The sequence below is a fragment of the Jaculus jaculus genome, chromosome 10, assembly GCF_020740685.1.
Source record: "Jaculus jaculus isolate mJacJac1 chromosome 10, mJacJac1.mat.Y.cur, whole genome shotgun sequence".
NCBI lineage: Eukaryota > Metazoa > Chordata > Mammalia > Rodentia > Dipodidae > Jaculus > Jaculus jaculus.
In genome coordinates this window covers 101290498-101306492 of record NC_059111.1, presented here as the reverse complement: position 1 = coordinate 101306492, position 15995 = coordinate 101290498, and positions in this window count along the sequence as shown.

Here is a 15995-nt window from a genome sequence, read left to right as displayed (position 1 = left end):
CTCTGTGCCGTTATATATTGAAAGTAAATAACTTCTTTTTATTTTACAGGACTCACAACTAGGAGATAATCATCTTTTTAAAATTAAAATAATATTTACTTATTAGAGACAGAGAGAGGGAGGGGGAGAAACAGATTGAAAGAGAGAAAGAATAGGCACACCAGGACCTCTAGCCACTGAAAATGAACTCCAGATACATGTGCCACCTTGTGTATTTGGCTTACGTGGGACTTGGAGAATCAAACCTGGGTCCTTAGGCTTCGCAGGCAAGCACCTTAACCTCTAAGCCATCTCTCTAGCTCTAAGAGACAATCTTAAATTTCAGATGAGACTTGAGACTTTAACACTATCTTAAATTGGTAAAGACTGTAGGACCTTTAAAGTTAGACTGAATAGAATTTACAATGTGAGATGGTTATGAATCTATTTGGGGCTAGGGGCAAAATGTGGTAGTTTAAATAGATGTCTCCCAATAGATTCAGTTTTATTAAAGCTTCTTGGGTTTCCAACTGCCTGGCTGGAAGAGGTATCACTGTGGGTGGATCCTGGGGTCTGGCCCTAAGGTGTGTTTGGGTTGCAGATCTGGAATTTCTAGCCAAAGATATGCAGAGTGTTTGAGGTCTGCCTGGGGTTCCTGGAGTATGCTTGCTTTGTGGGGCTGCTGGTGGTATTTCTCTCTATGTGGACCTGTGAAAGGGGGCCAGCTTCTTCTGCCATTATGGAACTTCCTCTGGATCTATAAGCTTCAATAAATCCTGTTTCTCCCATAAACTATGTCTGGTTTGGAGGTTCATACCAGTGATGTGAAGCTACAGCGACAACATCTGGTAACTCTCGTCTTCCATAGACATGGCAACTGCATCCTGTCCATATGTGTTGCTGGTGGGTGTGTGGTTGAAACAGTGGCCAGAGACCTACGGACCCCAGGGTGGATCTAGCTGGATTTTTTCTATCCCCTCAATGAATATCTTCATGGCTTCCCCTGGAAAAATGGTCACTGAGCCTCTGTTTGTTCCTTCATGGTCACATGTGGCTGGAGGCAAGTGGGTGTACTCTGGAGGAAATGCAGGGGTGGCTTTTATCTGAATGAGAAGTGGCAGATCCTTCTGAGTCAGTGGGTCTGTGTTTGAATCTTGGATCACCAATCAGCTGTGAGAGCTGGAAAAAGTTACTTCTTGGTGCCTCAATTTCTCCATTTGTCAAACAGGATGGTGAATAAAAGACCTTTCAGGGTGGTTATGAGGATTAAATATATAGGCACATAATACATGGTGAAATCACTAATAGTAGCTATTATAATAACTCATGAGGTCCCATGAGTAGACACATTGATATATCAAGTTTCCAAAAACACTGTTTTTTTTTGCTGCTGTTGTTGTTGTTTTGAGGTAGGGTCTCACTCTAGCTCAGGCTGACCTGCAATTCACTATGTAGTTTCAGGGTGGCCTCAAACTCATGGTGATCCTCCTACCTCTGCTTCTCTAGTGCTGGAATTGGAGGCGTGCGCCACCATACCTGGCTTTTTTTTTTTTTTTTTTTTTTTTTTTTGAGGCAGGGTCTCCTTCTAACCCAGGCTGATCTGGAATTCACTATGTAGTCTCAGGGGTGGCCTTGAATGTATGGCAATTCTTCTACCTCTGCCTGAGTGCTGGTATTAACCATGCCTGGCACAACACTGTTTTTGTAATTTCCAGCAATCCACTGCAGTTGGTTGAAGGAGAACCAAACTGGAAAACTCGGTCTTTCATTTATGAGGATCCTCCTCCTACGGCAAGCTTCCAGACTTCCCAGGGGCTGAGGGGCAGCCTGGGCTCCTATCCTGCCCTGCTCAGAACTCTGCCCTGACATGGCATGAAGGGACGGAGGCATGGCCCTGCCAGTACCTCCCACAGCACACATTCCATGTCCTCCGGCACCCTGATTCCTCACTGAATCTTTATGGTTCTGCCAATAGCCAAGGCCTCCAAGAATTTGTATTGTCAGCCTGACCCCAGCTTGGGGTAATGAGTTCCGTGAGCTGACCACCCACTTCGAAAGAGGGATTCTCTTTTATTAGTCCCAAATATAACTCACTCAAGCTTTAAGCAGCGCCTTTACATGGTTCTAGTTCAGGATTTGGTGAATGAGCTCATGATGCCAGAACAAGTCTTGTGACTCAACAGATGTTCACTTCAGCCTGTATTTGTCCAGATGGAAGACACCTTGGCATGTGACTGAATTTCCAAGGCAGAAATCCTTTGACCTTCCTCCCCTCTTTCTTTCCTTCCTTCCTTCCTTCCTTCCTTCCTTCCTTCCTTCCTTCCTTCCTTCCTTCCCTCCTTCCATTAATTAATTACACAGGCTCTCATGTCTCCAGGTCTGCCTCACACTCAACTTGCTTTGTAGCCAAGTGAACAACTTCTTCTTCTTCTTCTTCTTTTTTTTTGCTTTTTCAAGGTAGGGTCTCACTCTGGTCCAGGCTGACCTGGAATTCACTGTGAAGTCTCAGGGTGGCCTTGAACTCATTCCTACCTCTGCCTCCCGAGTGCTGGGATGAAAGGCATGTGCCACCATGCCCAGGTCCAAGTGCATGAATTTCTTTCCTCATTGCTGCTACCAAATACCTGACAAGAATCGTCTTAAGGAAGAGAAGGGTTTGCTTAGGTTTACAGTTTCAGGCCTACAGCTCATCATAGTGGCAGGAGCAAGAGGCTGGCTGATCACATTACATCCACAGCCAAGCAGCAGGGAATAGGGCTGGAGAGATCCTTAGTGGTTAAGGCGCCTGCCTGCAAGGCCTAAGGGATCCAGCTGCAAGTCCCCAGTATCCACATCAGCCAGGTGTCCGGAGTTTGTTTGCAGTGCTCTGAGGCCCTGGTGTGCCCATTCTCTCCCTGTCTCTCTCTCTCTCTCTCTCTTAAATAATAAGTTAATTAAATATTAAAAAAAAAAAAAGAATTCCGGGCATGGTGGCTGTTGCAGTCAGGTTCATATTGTTGTCAGAAATCACCCAACCAAGAGCAGCTTTTGGGAAAAAAGGGTTTATTTTGGTTTACAGACTAAAGGGGAAGCTCCATGATGGTGGGGGAAAATGATGGCATGAGCAGAGGGTGGACATCACCCCCTGGCCAACATAAGGTGGACCATAGCAACAGGAGAGTGTGCCAAACACTGGCGAGGGGACACTGGCTATAACACCCATAAGCGCACCCCCAACAATACACCACATCCAAAAGGCTTGAATTCCCAAATCTCCATCAGCTGGGAACCTAGCATTCAGAACACCTAAGTTTATGGGAGACCCTGAATCAAACAACCACAGTGGTGTACACCTTTAATCCCAGCACTCAGGAGGCTGAGGTGGGAGGATCACCCCCAGACTACATAGTGAATTCCAGGTCAGCCTAGGCTAGAGTGAGACCCTACCTTTGCAAAACCAAAAGAAAAAGAAGGAGGAGGAGGAGGAAGAAGAGGAACAAAAAGAAGAAAAAGAAGGAGGAGGAGAAGCAGAGAATAATATATTCATAGATATATATATACATACATACATATACATATATGTGTGTATATATATGTATATATATATATATATATATATATATATATATATATATATATGCTGAAGATATGGTTTAGCCATTAAAGCACTTGCCTGTGAAGCCTAAGGACCCAGGTCCAATTCCCCAGGCGCATGTGTCTGGAGTTTGTTTGCAGTGGCTGGAGACCCTAGTGTGCCCATTCTCTCTATCTGCCTCTTTCTCTCTCCAGCAAGTAAGTGTGAGCTAGTGCATCCTACCATTTTTCTTTTCTTTCTTTCTTTTTATTTTTTTCAAGGTAGGGTCTCACTGTAGCTCAGGCTGACCTGGAATTCACTCTGTAGTCTCAGGGTGGCCTCGAACTCTCAGTGATCCTCCTACCTCTGCCTCCCGAGTGCTGGAATTAAAGGCGTGCGCCACCACGCCCTGCTCTCTACTATTTTTCTTTTCATCTTCTATTTTTCTATTTTCCTTTTACTTTCATTGCATAAGGTGCCTTTGTTTTATTTAGGTATTTGTGTGTGTATGTGTGGTGTGTGTAGAATACATGTGGTTGCAGATGTGTGCAACCCATGTATACACATGAGGTCAGAGGATAATGTCTGGTGTCTCTATTGCTCTTCCTCCTTATTTCCCTGAGACAGTCTCTCACTGAACCTTGAGCTCCCTGTTTGTCTTTTTAAAAAATATTTTAATTTTTATTTATTTATTTGAGAGAGGGAAAGAGGGAGAGGGAGAGAGAATGAGTGTGCCAGGGCCTCCAGCCTCTGCAAACAAACTCCAGATACATGTGCTACCTTGTGCATCTGGCTTAAGTGGGTACTAGGGAATTGAGCCTGGATCATTCGGCTTTGCAGGCAAGTGCCTTAACTGCTAAGCCATCTCTTCAGCCCCATTGTTTTATTTTCGATTGATTCTTTTTTTTTTTTCAAGGTAGGGTCTTGCTTTAGTCCAGGCTGACTTAGAATTCACTATGTAGTCTCAGGCTGGCCTTGAACTCACAGTGACATTCCTATCTCACTCTCCAGAATACTGGGATTAAAGGCACACACCATCATACCTGGCTGATTTTTGTTTACATATGTCAGTGGTGCAGACAGATGAACTTCAACACCACACACAGATATACATACCTCTTTCACCCAGACCAAGAATGTCCTCAGCCTCCATCAGCAATGTGTGTAAATTATATGTCCTACTGACAACATTGAAACAAGTGAAGAAATAGGAGAGGTTAATTTTAATAGTATATTTTATATAATGAAACAGATCCAAAATATTTTAATGTGCAATTAGTATTAAAATTGTTAATGCAGGGCTGGAGAGATGGCCTAGCGGTTAAGGCACTTGCCTGAGAAGGCTAAGAACTCATGTTCAACTCTCCAGATCCCACATAAGCCAGACACACAGTGACACAAGCATGCGATGTCGCACATGTGCACAAGGGGGAGCATGTGTCTAGAGTTTGCTTGCAGTGGCTCAAAGCCGTGGTGCGACCATTCTCTCTCTCAAATAAATAAAAAAGAAAACAATTTAAATTGCTAATGCAGGGCTGGAGAGATGGCTTAGTAGTTAAGGCTCTTGCCTTAGAAGCCTAAGGACCCAGGTTTGATTCCCTAGGATCCACACAAAGCCAAATGCACAAGGTGGTGCACGTGTCTGGAGTTTGTCTGAAGCGGCTAGGGGCCCTGGCACACCCATTCTCTCTTTCTCTCCCCCCCCCCCCACCTGCCTCTCTCTCCTCTCTCAAATAAATAAAAATACTTTAAAAATTATTAATGCACTGTTACATATTTTACCTTACGGGGTCTTTGAAGCCCAGTGTTGGTTCACACACAAAGCCCATTTCAACTGGACTGGCGATATGTCAAGTGCTTGGTAGCCACACGTGGTAGGTGGACAGTTCAGGTCCAGAAAGCAAGGGGTGACTAGTTAATTTTATTTTCATGAAAACAGACTAAGTTCACACCCAGTTTCAGTTCCCTAGCCCTGTATACGCCTAAGGCTTTAGATTACTCAACACAGGATGCTCCTGCCACAAGGGACTTTAGTTCCCTTTCGAGACTGTCTTATGAATGGACCTGTCATTTTGCACATTCTTAGGCACAAGGGACATCTAAATGACACATTCTTCAGCTGTCCAATGGGCTTCCAGTTTAAACCTTGAGTTCTTACAGGCTTTTCGAGTGGAAGTCACGCTGTGCTTGTGGGTTCTGAATCTGACTGCTTATCTAAATCACTTGTCAGTACAGTCATGTGCCACCTAATGCTGTTTTGGTCAATGACAAATCAAATATATAATGATGCATGAGGCGTGGTGCACACACATCCTAGCCCTAGGAGGTGGAGGCAGTGATACAAGAAAGTAGGGTGTCTTTGAGATCTATAGGGCCTCTCTTAGGTTTTGGTTAGGCTTTAATCTGGGATTAAGGGTGCTGGGTAGTCACTGTCACCCCAAACTTCCACTGAATCTGTGGAAGTTGAGCCCAGGGCCTCATACATCCTAGGCAGGCACTCTACCACTGAGCCACACGTCCAGGCTCTTGTTGTATAAGATATAAACGATCAATCTTATGTGTATTTTGAGTGCTGACTTCTTAGCTTTGGTTCTTGCCTCTAACTGTAGTCCCAGGCTGGCCTCAAACTCACAATCTTTCTACCTCAGTCTCCTGAGTGCTGGGATTAAAGGCATGTGTTTGCCACCATGCCTGGCTCTGTGATTCAGTTTAGTTATAAGAAGGGGAACTCCTTTAGGGAGGAAGAAATAAGGAAAAACCAGATTAATCAGATTTCTAGGAAAGGGGAATTCCTTTAGGGAAAAAGAAAGAAAAGCTGGATTTCCCCTTTCAGTTTCAAAGACATTTCCTGCTTTAAATCCAAAGGCAGATCAATATGTAGTGATGGTCCCATACAATTATGTCACAATAACTTTGGGGGGCAGGGAATAACTTCCTGGAAACCCAAGTCCTAAATTCATGTCTATTAGTTAACCAAACAACTGGCAATCCAGACAAAAGAAAATTATTTTTTTAAAATAGTGTTTATTTATTTGAGAGTGACAGAGAGAGAAAGAGGAAGATAGAGAGAGAGAGCGTGAATGGACATACTAGCCACTACAAATGAACTCCAGACATGTGTGCCCCCTTGTGCATCTGGCCAGTGCGGGTCCTGGGGAATAGAGCCTCAAACTAGGGTCCGTAGGCTTCATAGGCAAGTGCTTAATCACTAACCCATCTCTCCAGCTCCAAGAAAATGATTCTTTTTTGGTTTTTGACATAGCGTCTCACTCTAGTTCAAGCTGACCTGGAATTCACTATGTAGTCTCAGGGTGACCTTGAACTCAAGTTGATCCTCCTACCTCTGCCTCCCAAGTGCTGGGACTAAAGGCGTGTGCCACCACGCATGGCCGAAAATGATTTTATGTTTGTTTGGTTTTCAAGGTAGGGTCTTGCTCTATCCCAGGCTGACCTGGAATTCACTATGTAGTCTCAAGATGGCCTCAAACTCATGGTGATCCTCCTACCTCTGCCTCCCAAGTGTTTGGATTTAAGGCATGCACCACCACACCTGGACAGAAAATGATTTAAAATTTTTTTTTTGTTATTTTTATTTATTTGAGAGTGACAGAGAGGGAAAGAGGCAGATAGAGAGAGGGAGAGAGAATTGGGCACGCCAGGGCCTCCAGCTACTGCAAACAAACTCCAGACACGTGTGCCCCTTGTGCATCTGGCTAACGTGGGTCCTGCGGTATCAAACCTCGAACTGGGGTCCTTAGGCTTCACAGGCAAGTGCTTAACCACTAAGCCATCTCTCCAGCCCCAGAAAATGATTTTTTTTTTTTTTTCGAGGTAGGGTCTCACTTTAGCCCAGGCTGACCTGGAATTCACTATGGAGTCTCAGGGTGGCCTCAAACTCAAGGCGATCCTCCAACCTCTGCCTCCCGAGTGCTGGGATTAAAGGCTTGTGCCACCACGCCCGGCCAGAAAATGATTTTTAAATCACCATGTTTTATTCAAATATCACAGGGACATGAGGGAGGGAAAGGGCAGAGGTAGGGAAGGTGAAATGGGGAGTGTAAAAAAACATGGACCTTGGATCCCAACAAAGCTGTGTGAAGGGTTTTTTTAAAAAAGAAAAGTGTGCTGCTTCCGAAGAGATTAAAATGTAAAAACAGCTAATAAAAAATGTTCCTCTCCCACGCTGCTGCCAGAGATAATCCTACTGGTGTGAAGACCCAGATGCGGAGTTGTATGCAGCTCGGGAGAGGAGAAGACCTTCCCCATGGGCTCCCCAAAAAGATATATTTTAGAGTCTGTGCTCAGGAAGAGGTGGGTATACCTGCGAAAGGTATCTCAACCAATCAGCCTGGGCTCAAAGGAGGAATCCTCCCGTACCTAGGCAGGGTGCCCATTCTAGAGAGATCTGATTGGGTGAGTTTTAAGTCCTTTGACTGAAGCAGGCAGGGTGAGCTGAGATAGGGGCTAACAGAGATGATGGGTGCGGCAAGGGTATGCTGCAGAATCCCTCCTTTAACTGGGCATGGTGGCGCATGCCTTTAATCCCAGCACTCAAGAGACAGGGGGAGGAGGATGGCTGTGAGTTTGAGGCCACCCTGAGACTACATAGTGAGTTCCAGGCCACCTTGAGAGTACAGAGTGAATTTCAGGTCAGCTTGGGCTAGAGTGAGACCCTACCTTGAAAAACAAACAAACAACAACAACAAAAAGCAAAACCATAATCCCTTCCTTAAGGGCCATCCTGCCTACCTGTGGCTAACGTAGCCTCTCACAATTATATTGTGTAAGATGTGCTCTGTGGTACAAACATGTCACCCCAGCTGGTTGGGAAGCTGAGGTGGAAGGATCACTTGAGTGTTTGAGACCAGTACTTGGGAGGCATAGGTAGGATAGTCACCATGAGTTCAAGACCACCCTGAGACTACATAGTGAGTTCCAGGTCAGCCTGGACTAGAGAGAGACCCTATCTTGAAATACCCCCCCAAAAATTTTAAAAATATTTCACTAATTTATTTATTTGAGAGAGAAAGAGGCAGATATATAGAGAAAAAGGGAGAAAGAAAGAATGCGTGTGCTAGGGCCTCTAGCCACTGCAAAGGGACTCCAGATGCATGCACCATCTTGTGTGTCTGGCTTATGTGGGTACCGGGGAATTGAACCAGAGTACTTTAGCTTTGCTGGCAAACACCTTAACCTGTATGCCATCTCTCCAGCCATATATTTTTGTTGTTTGTTTTGTTTTTCGAGGGAGGGTCTTACTCTAGCTCAGGCTGACCTAGAACTCATTCACTGTGTAGTCTCAGGGTGGCTTTGAACTCACAGTGATCCTCCTACCACTGCCTCCTAAGTGCTGGACTTAAAGACATGTGACACCATGTCCTGCTCTGTAAAAAATAATAAAAAAATAAAAATTAAGCCAGGTGTGGTGGCACACGCCTTTAATCCAGCACTCAGGAGGCAGAGATAGGAGGATCGTTATGAGTTCGAGGCCACCCTGAGACTCCATAGTGAATTCCAGGTCAGCCTGAACTAAAGTGAGACTCTCCCTCAGGAAAAAAAAAAAAAAAAAAAAAAAAAAGAATTTAAAAGAATCGAATCAGAAGTCCCCAGTAAACGAGTGTTTTGAATGCTTTGGCCTCAGCTAGTGGCAATTTGGGAGGTGGAGCCTTCCTGGAGGAGGTGTGTTGTTGGAGGTGGGTCTAGGGGTGATATAGCCAGCTTCCCTCTGCCATTTAGCTCACTCTCTTGCTGCTTTTTTCCACCTGCTGTGGCAGAGGTGATGCCCAGCCTATGTTCATGCCATGCTGTCCCCTGCCATCATGAAGCTTCCCTTCGAATCTGTAACCCCAAATCAAAACCATCAGCTGCTTTTGGTCTGATGTTTCGTCCATAAGAAGATGGCTACAACATCATCCCTTTATCAGCAAGTGATGGGTGGCTGGATTTGAAAAACAGAACATGCCACCCAGGAGGCCTCCTGAATCTCTAGCTGAAGATGCACTGGGTGATCTGTATTTTCATAGAGCTCCATGGTGACTGTTCTCAGTTCAGCCTGGGGAACCATCCAGCCCCCCTTGCTTTGTCTAAAAGGCCCAGAGACTTCACCTGGCACTGAGTAGCATGTACACCCAACTGATGCATCCTCTAATAGTAAAACTGCTATAAACTGCCATTGCAGCTACAGGGCGGGAGGGGGCGGGAGGAGCGGGCACGCTTGTTTCCTCAAAGCTGGCTCCATGGTAGTAGTTAATGATGGGGAGATTTTCAGATTCTGATCTTGGGTTGGTGTGGGTTAGGAAGAAATGCCCAGTCCTCTGGGTCCCTGCTCAGCCCCTCTCTTTTATTGGCTTTCGGGGCTGGGTGTTCTTGGAATCTTCTCACCCAGGCGAATAATAGCAGAGCTGTGTTTCAAGGATCCTTCAAGAAGGATCAATGACAGAGGGGGGAAAAGGAACCCACTCCATCTCCATTGCATCTCAGCTACAGGTTCCTGAAACTGGTCTCTTCCCTCCTTATACTTTTATTTAAAAGCAACAGAGAGAGAAAGGGAGAGAGAGAATGGGAGTACCATGGCCTCTAGCCACTGCAAACGAACTCTAGATGCATGCGCCACCTTGTGCATCTGGCTTACGTGGGTCCTGGGGACTCGCGCCTCGATCGGGGGTCTTAGGCTTCACCCGCAAGCACTTAGCCGCTAAGCCATCTTTCCAGCCCTCTTCTCTTCTTATAAACAGCCCTGAATTTGCAGCCAGGACTCCCGTGTGCCCCCAACCCCCGCCCGGTCCCAGTACTAACCAGCTGTGGCACTGTGGGTACGAGTTAACTTTTCATAGCCCTCTCGGATGTGCCAGGCTATACCTGTCTTTTTTTAAAAAAAAATTATTTATTTACTTGCAAGCAGAGAGAGATAGAGAGAAGAGACACAGAGAGAATTAGCACACCAGGGCTTCCAGCTGCTGTAAACGAACTCTAGATGCATGTGCCACTTTGTGCATCTGTGGGTACTGGGGAATTGAACTTAGGTCTCAGGCTTTTCAGGCAAGAGCCTTAACTGCTGACCCCAGGTCATATTTATCTTGTACATTACAGTGATCATTGCCTAAACTAACGCAAGGGACAGCAATTTGGAAACCGCAAGGACAGCAATTTGGAAACCAAGAAGCGCTACCAAATTGAAAAGTCTCAAAGGTCTGCGGCAGGGAAAGTGACGCAGGTCATCCAGATTCCTCAGCTCCATCCGTCTTCCCTCCCCTCCCCTCCTCTTTCTCCTTTTTTTTTTTTTTTCCGAGGTAGGGTCTCAGGCTGACCTGGAATTCGTTATGTAATCTCAGGGTGGCCTGGAACTCACAGTAATCTTCCTAGACGGGGAGGGGGGGGAGAGAGAGAGAGAGAGAGGGAGGGAGAAAGAGAGGGAGGGAGAAAATGGAATGAACTCCAGACGCGCCCACCACCTTGTGTATCTGGCTTTATGTGGGTCCTGGGGAATCGAACCTCTCGGTCCCTTGGCTTTGCCGGCAAGTGCCTCAACCGCTAAGCCATCTCTCCAGTCCGCCCTTTCCTCCCTTGCTTGCACTACCCGGTGACGCGGCCGGCCGGGGACCAGTCCTTAGCCCGGCGTCTCCATCCTTGGCTCAGATCGCCTGCTTTGGGGAAGCCTTCTCTGGCCAGCCGCCGTGCAGTCCTTTCATGGACATCGTGCTGGTCCTCTACTCACAGGAGGGGCGTCAAGACCCGGGCCACGCACGCGACCAGCGCCCAGGCCACTTTCTCCGGCCCCTTCCTAACTCTAGTAATGCATGCAAATCTAAGGATGCGGGGCGGGGAGCTGGAGGTGGTGTGGGGACGGGACACCTCCAAACGCAGATCCCCAACGGCGCGGGGCATGTTTTTGAGCACTTGCAGAAAAGTATGTCCACCCCGCGGGCGCAGCATCCACGGCGCTCGGAGCGCGCAAGCCCGAGAGCACCGGCTCTGCTCCCGCCGCCTCCCCTCCATCCCCCGCCACGCATCGCCATCAGCCTGTCTTGTCATTGTTCCCAGTCGGTTCCGGACCGCTGGAGCCCGGGGCTCCGCCGAGCGGTCGCAGCTGCAGCGGGCTCTCCCCGGGGCCCAGGGCCGAGCGGGCCGCGGCGGAGCCGGGGGATGGGGAGGTGTGGTGGTGGGGTGTGTATGGAGAAAGGGTGTGTGGGGGGGGGAGCGCGCGGGGCCCGAGCTGCCAATCACCGCGCGGCGCACGTGCCGCACGTCTCCCCGCGCTCGCGCCGCGGGGTGCGGGGGTCGCCGGCGCGGGGTGTGTGTGTGTGGGGGGGGTGTGCTCGGAGGCCTGGCGAGTGTGCACGCGCCGGGGAGCGAGTGTGCACGCGCGGAGGAGGCGACGGGGCGGCGTCCGGGACGTGCGCCAGGGTCTATATAGGGGAAGGGTGCGCGGGCCAGAGGATGGCCTGGGGGGAACCCCACTGCCCACACAATGGGATCTGCCCCTTGCTCAGCTGTTTTCCTGGCAATTAGGGCAGCGCCAGGAAATCCCCCAGTCTGTCTGTCTGTCCCTGTCACTAGACACCGGGCCATGAACAGGTGGAGGTGATGTCTTGTAGATCCCCTCACCCCCCTCCGTGTCTACCACCGGCTAGGTCAAGGCCTAGGAGAAGGGGAATTCTTAGGCTAAGCTGTGCGCATCAGCGCAGGAGAGCGCTGATCACTGCTCAAGGATGATGGCCCTTCGGTCTTCACCGCCCCACATCCATCCATAAAGAGAAGTGTTTCTTTCTGGCGTGGTTTTCAAGCACAGTGCCATCAACTGTGCAGGGTCGGAGCTCAGGGAATGGCTGGGAGTGAGGACTAGCTGGTGGGTAGCCTGGGCCAGGCGCCACCTGCTCAGGACCAGATGTTCGCCTTTTTGGACAGGATCTTGCTATGTAACCCCAGCCGCCCTGGTACTTGATATGGAGCCCTCGAATTCGTGGTAATTTTCCTGCCCCAGCCTTTAAAGTATGGGGGTTACAGACTTGCCCCACCACCACGTCTGGTGCCACACATTATTGATGGCTTCCTAGCTGGTAGTTTGAGGAGGAAACCAAGAAGGCAGTATTTGGGGGGTGAGGCTTTGGACCCGAGTGGAGGTTGTGGCTGGAGCTCGGGGTGCCCAGCAGAACTGGATTGTTTCCTCTGGGGAAATGGAGCATCCTTTGAAATGTGGCAGGATTCGGTCCTCCTGACGTCCCTAGGATGTCGGGCTCAGTGGCCCTTTTGATGTAGTGGTGAAGTCAGTCTGGTTTCGCATAGATTAGCTACCAGGACCAATAGATCAATCACTCCTCCAAGTTCACCTCCATCAGGGAAGTATGTGTTGAAAGGGTGGATTGAAATATTGCCAGAAAGAATCTCAAATATTTCAATGTCCTGTTTTCATTTCATTAATTCAGTACATTTTTTTTTTTTCCCCAAATGGATTACTCAATTCTTTGTGCCTGTGAAATGACAATGGAAAAGTTTGGGCTCAAGGGCTCTACTGTTTGGACTTTCTAGAGGAGAAACTGGAGGATTAGGCCACACAGCTATGTGACTGAAAACTGCCTTCACTGAAGGTAATTGGGTTAATTAAAAGAAACCAAGCGGGCTGGAGAGATGGCTTAGCAGTTAAGCGCTTGCCTGTGAAGCCTAAGGACCCCGGTTTGAGGCTCGGTTCCCCAGGTCCCACGTTAGCCAGATGCACAAGGGGGCGCACGCGTCTGGAGTTCGTTTGCAGAGGCTGGAAGCCCTGGCGCGCCCATTCTCTCTCTTTCCCTCTATCTGTCTTTCTCTCTGTGTCTGTTGCTCTCAAATAAATAAATAAATAATTTAAAAAGAAAAAAGAAACCAAGCCACACAAAACACATCAGTAGCTGGCCCACACTCATTGTTGCAAATCAGAAACCGAAAAGTCTTCTTTATTGAGGTGGCGAGTTCTGCCCCGATCTTAGGAGGCAGAGCTTGGAGTCTTTTAGAAATAAATCAGGGACTGACTCTTCTAGCTAGAACAGCCTCTCAATGCTATTGGAAGTAGAGTTTTCGAACAAGATGCTCCAAAACACAGTTTACAATGCTTTCTCATGGGGATCCGCTTTCTGGCTCTCTGTTTCTTCCTTCCCTGCTGCACAATGAGTGTTATCAGAAGCAAGCTGCTCAGCTCTCAGCAGGGGACTTTGATGTCCACGAGTCCAGAGTGGAATGGAATGTGGGGTTTTGTTTTTATGGCATGGGTGATGTAACGTAGCTTTGGCTTAACATTTCACAAAGCAGGTCAACATTGTTTACTGAGCTGTGTTTGTGTGTATGTGGTGTGCATGGGTCGTGTGTTTGTGTGTGGTGTGCATCATTGTGGGGATGCTCATGCAGGTATGTACTTGTGCCTGTGGAGATGGGAGGTTGATATTGGATGTTTTTCTCAACCACTCTCCCCCTTATTTTACTGAGACAGGGTCTTTCTTCTTCCTCTTCTTTTTTTTTTTTTTTTTTTTTTTTTTTTTGAGGTAGGGTCTCACTCTAGCTCAGGCTGACCTGGAATTCACTATGTAGTCTCAGGGTGGCCTCAAACTCATGGTGATCCTCCTACCTCTGCCTCCTGGGTGGGGTGTCTTTCTTCTATTATTTTATTTTTTTTTAAATATCTTATTATTTGAGGGAGAGAAAGACATGGGGAGTTTGGGGAGGAGAGAATGGGCATGTCAGGGCCTTTAGCCATTGCAGACGAACTCCAGACACATGTGCCATCTTGTGCATCTGGCTAATGTGGGTCCTGGGGAATCAAACCTGTGTCCTTTGGCTTTGCTGGCAAACGCCTTAACTGCTAAGCCATCTCCCTGGCCCTATTTTATGTTTTCAAGGTAGGGTCTCACTCTAGCCCAGACTGACCTGGAATTCACCTAGGCTGGCCTCGAACTCATGGCAATCCTCCTACCTCTGCCTCCTGAGTACTGGGATTAAAGGCACACACCACTGTGGCAGGGGCTTTCACTTCTAACCCAGTACTTGCTGATTTGGCTCATCTTTCCAGCTTGTTCCAGAAATGAATCTCCTGTTTCAGCTTCCTGAGTGCTGGGATTACAGGCAGGTTACCATGCCCTCCCAGCATTTATGTGGGTACTGGGGAATCTGAAATCAGGGCCACGTGGATGCATAGCAAGCATTTTCTCTACTTAGCTAGACCTCCTGAGACACCTTTTTTTTAGATAAAAAATTATTGATTAGAGAGAGAGAATGGGAACATCAGGGCCTCCAGCCATTGCAAATGAACTCCAGATGCATGTGCAACCATGTACATCTGGCTTATGTGGGTCCTGGGGAATTGAACCTGGGTCTTTAGGCTTCGCAGTCATGCACCTTAACTGCTACGCCATCTTTCCAGTTCCTGAGTCACTTTTTTTCTTTTCTTTTTTTTTTTGAGGTACAGTCTCACTCTAGCCCAGGCTGACCTAGAGTTCACTACATCGTCTCAGGGTGGCCTTGAACTCACGGCGATCCTCCTACCTCTGTCTCCCGAGTGCTGGGATTAAAGACATGCGCCACCACGCCTGGCTCCTGAGTCACTTTTTGAAAAAGTGTTTCCTTGGAGTGGAGTGTGTCTTGAAGATGTACAGATCTGAGGCTGGCAGGAAAGATCCGAGCAAAGAACTGGCCTGGGGCAGGTGTGCCTCTGCAGGCATAGAAGAGTTGAGCAGGTAGACGGCACTGCCCCGCTGGGTGTTGGCAGGATGGGGATGGTGGAGGGAGACTCGGGGGACACTGAGCAGGAATAACTGGGATGCGCCACAGAGCCTGATAATGGTCCCTTGAGTCCAGCCTGATGGGCGGCCACCCAGCCATGCTGTGCTTCAAGCAGGATAGGAGAAGACACGGGGGTAACACCTGGTCATAATGAAGATAACAAATGGCAGGTGCTGAAGATCTTGCTTCGAAGGGCTTCACGTGCCTTAACCCTCATTTAACCCTATGACACAGCGGCTGCTGCTTCTGTTATTATTGTTATTGTGCCCACTTTTCAAGTAGGAAAGCAGCCACAGAAAGACTAAGTCGCCCAATGTTGCGCTGCAGGGATGGCTTAGCGGTTAAGGCACTTGCCAGCAAAACCCAAAGGACCCAGGTTCGATTCCCTAGTGCCCACATAAAGCTGGTTGCAGAAGGTGGTGCATGCAGCTGGTGTTTGTTTGCAGTGGTTAGAGGCCTTAGCATGTCCCGTTTTCTCTCAAATAAATAAAATATTTTTTAAGCCATTTTTATTTATTGATTTGGGGAAGAGAACTAGAAAGAGCCTGAGAGAAAGAATGGGCGCCTCCAGCCCCTGTAAACAAACTGCAGATGCATGCTCCACCTTGTGCAGCTGGTTTACATGAGTCCTGGGGAATTGAACCTGGGTCCTTTGGCTTTGCAGACAAATGCCTTAACTGCTAAGCCATCTCTCAATCCTGAATAAATTTTTTTTTTTCTT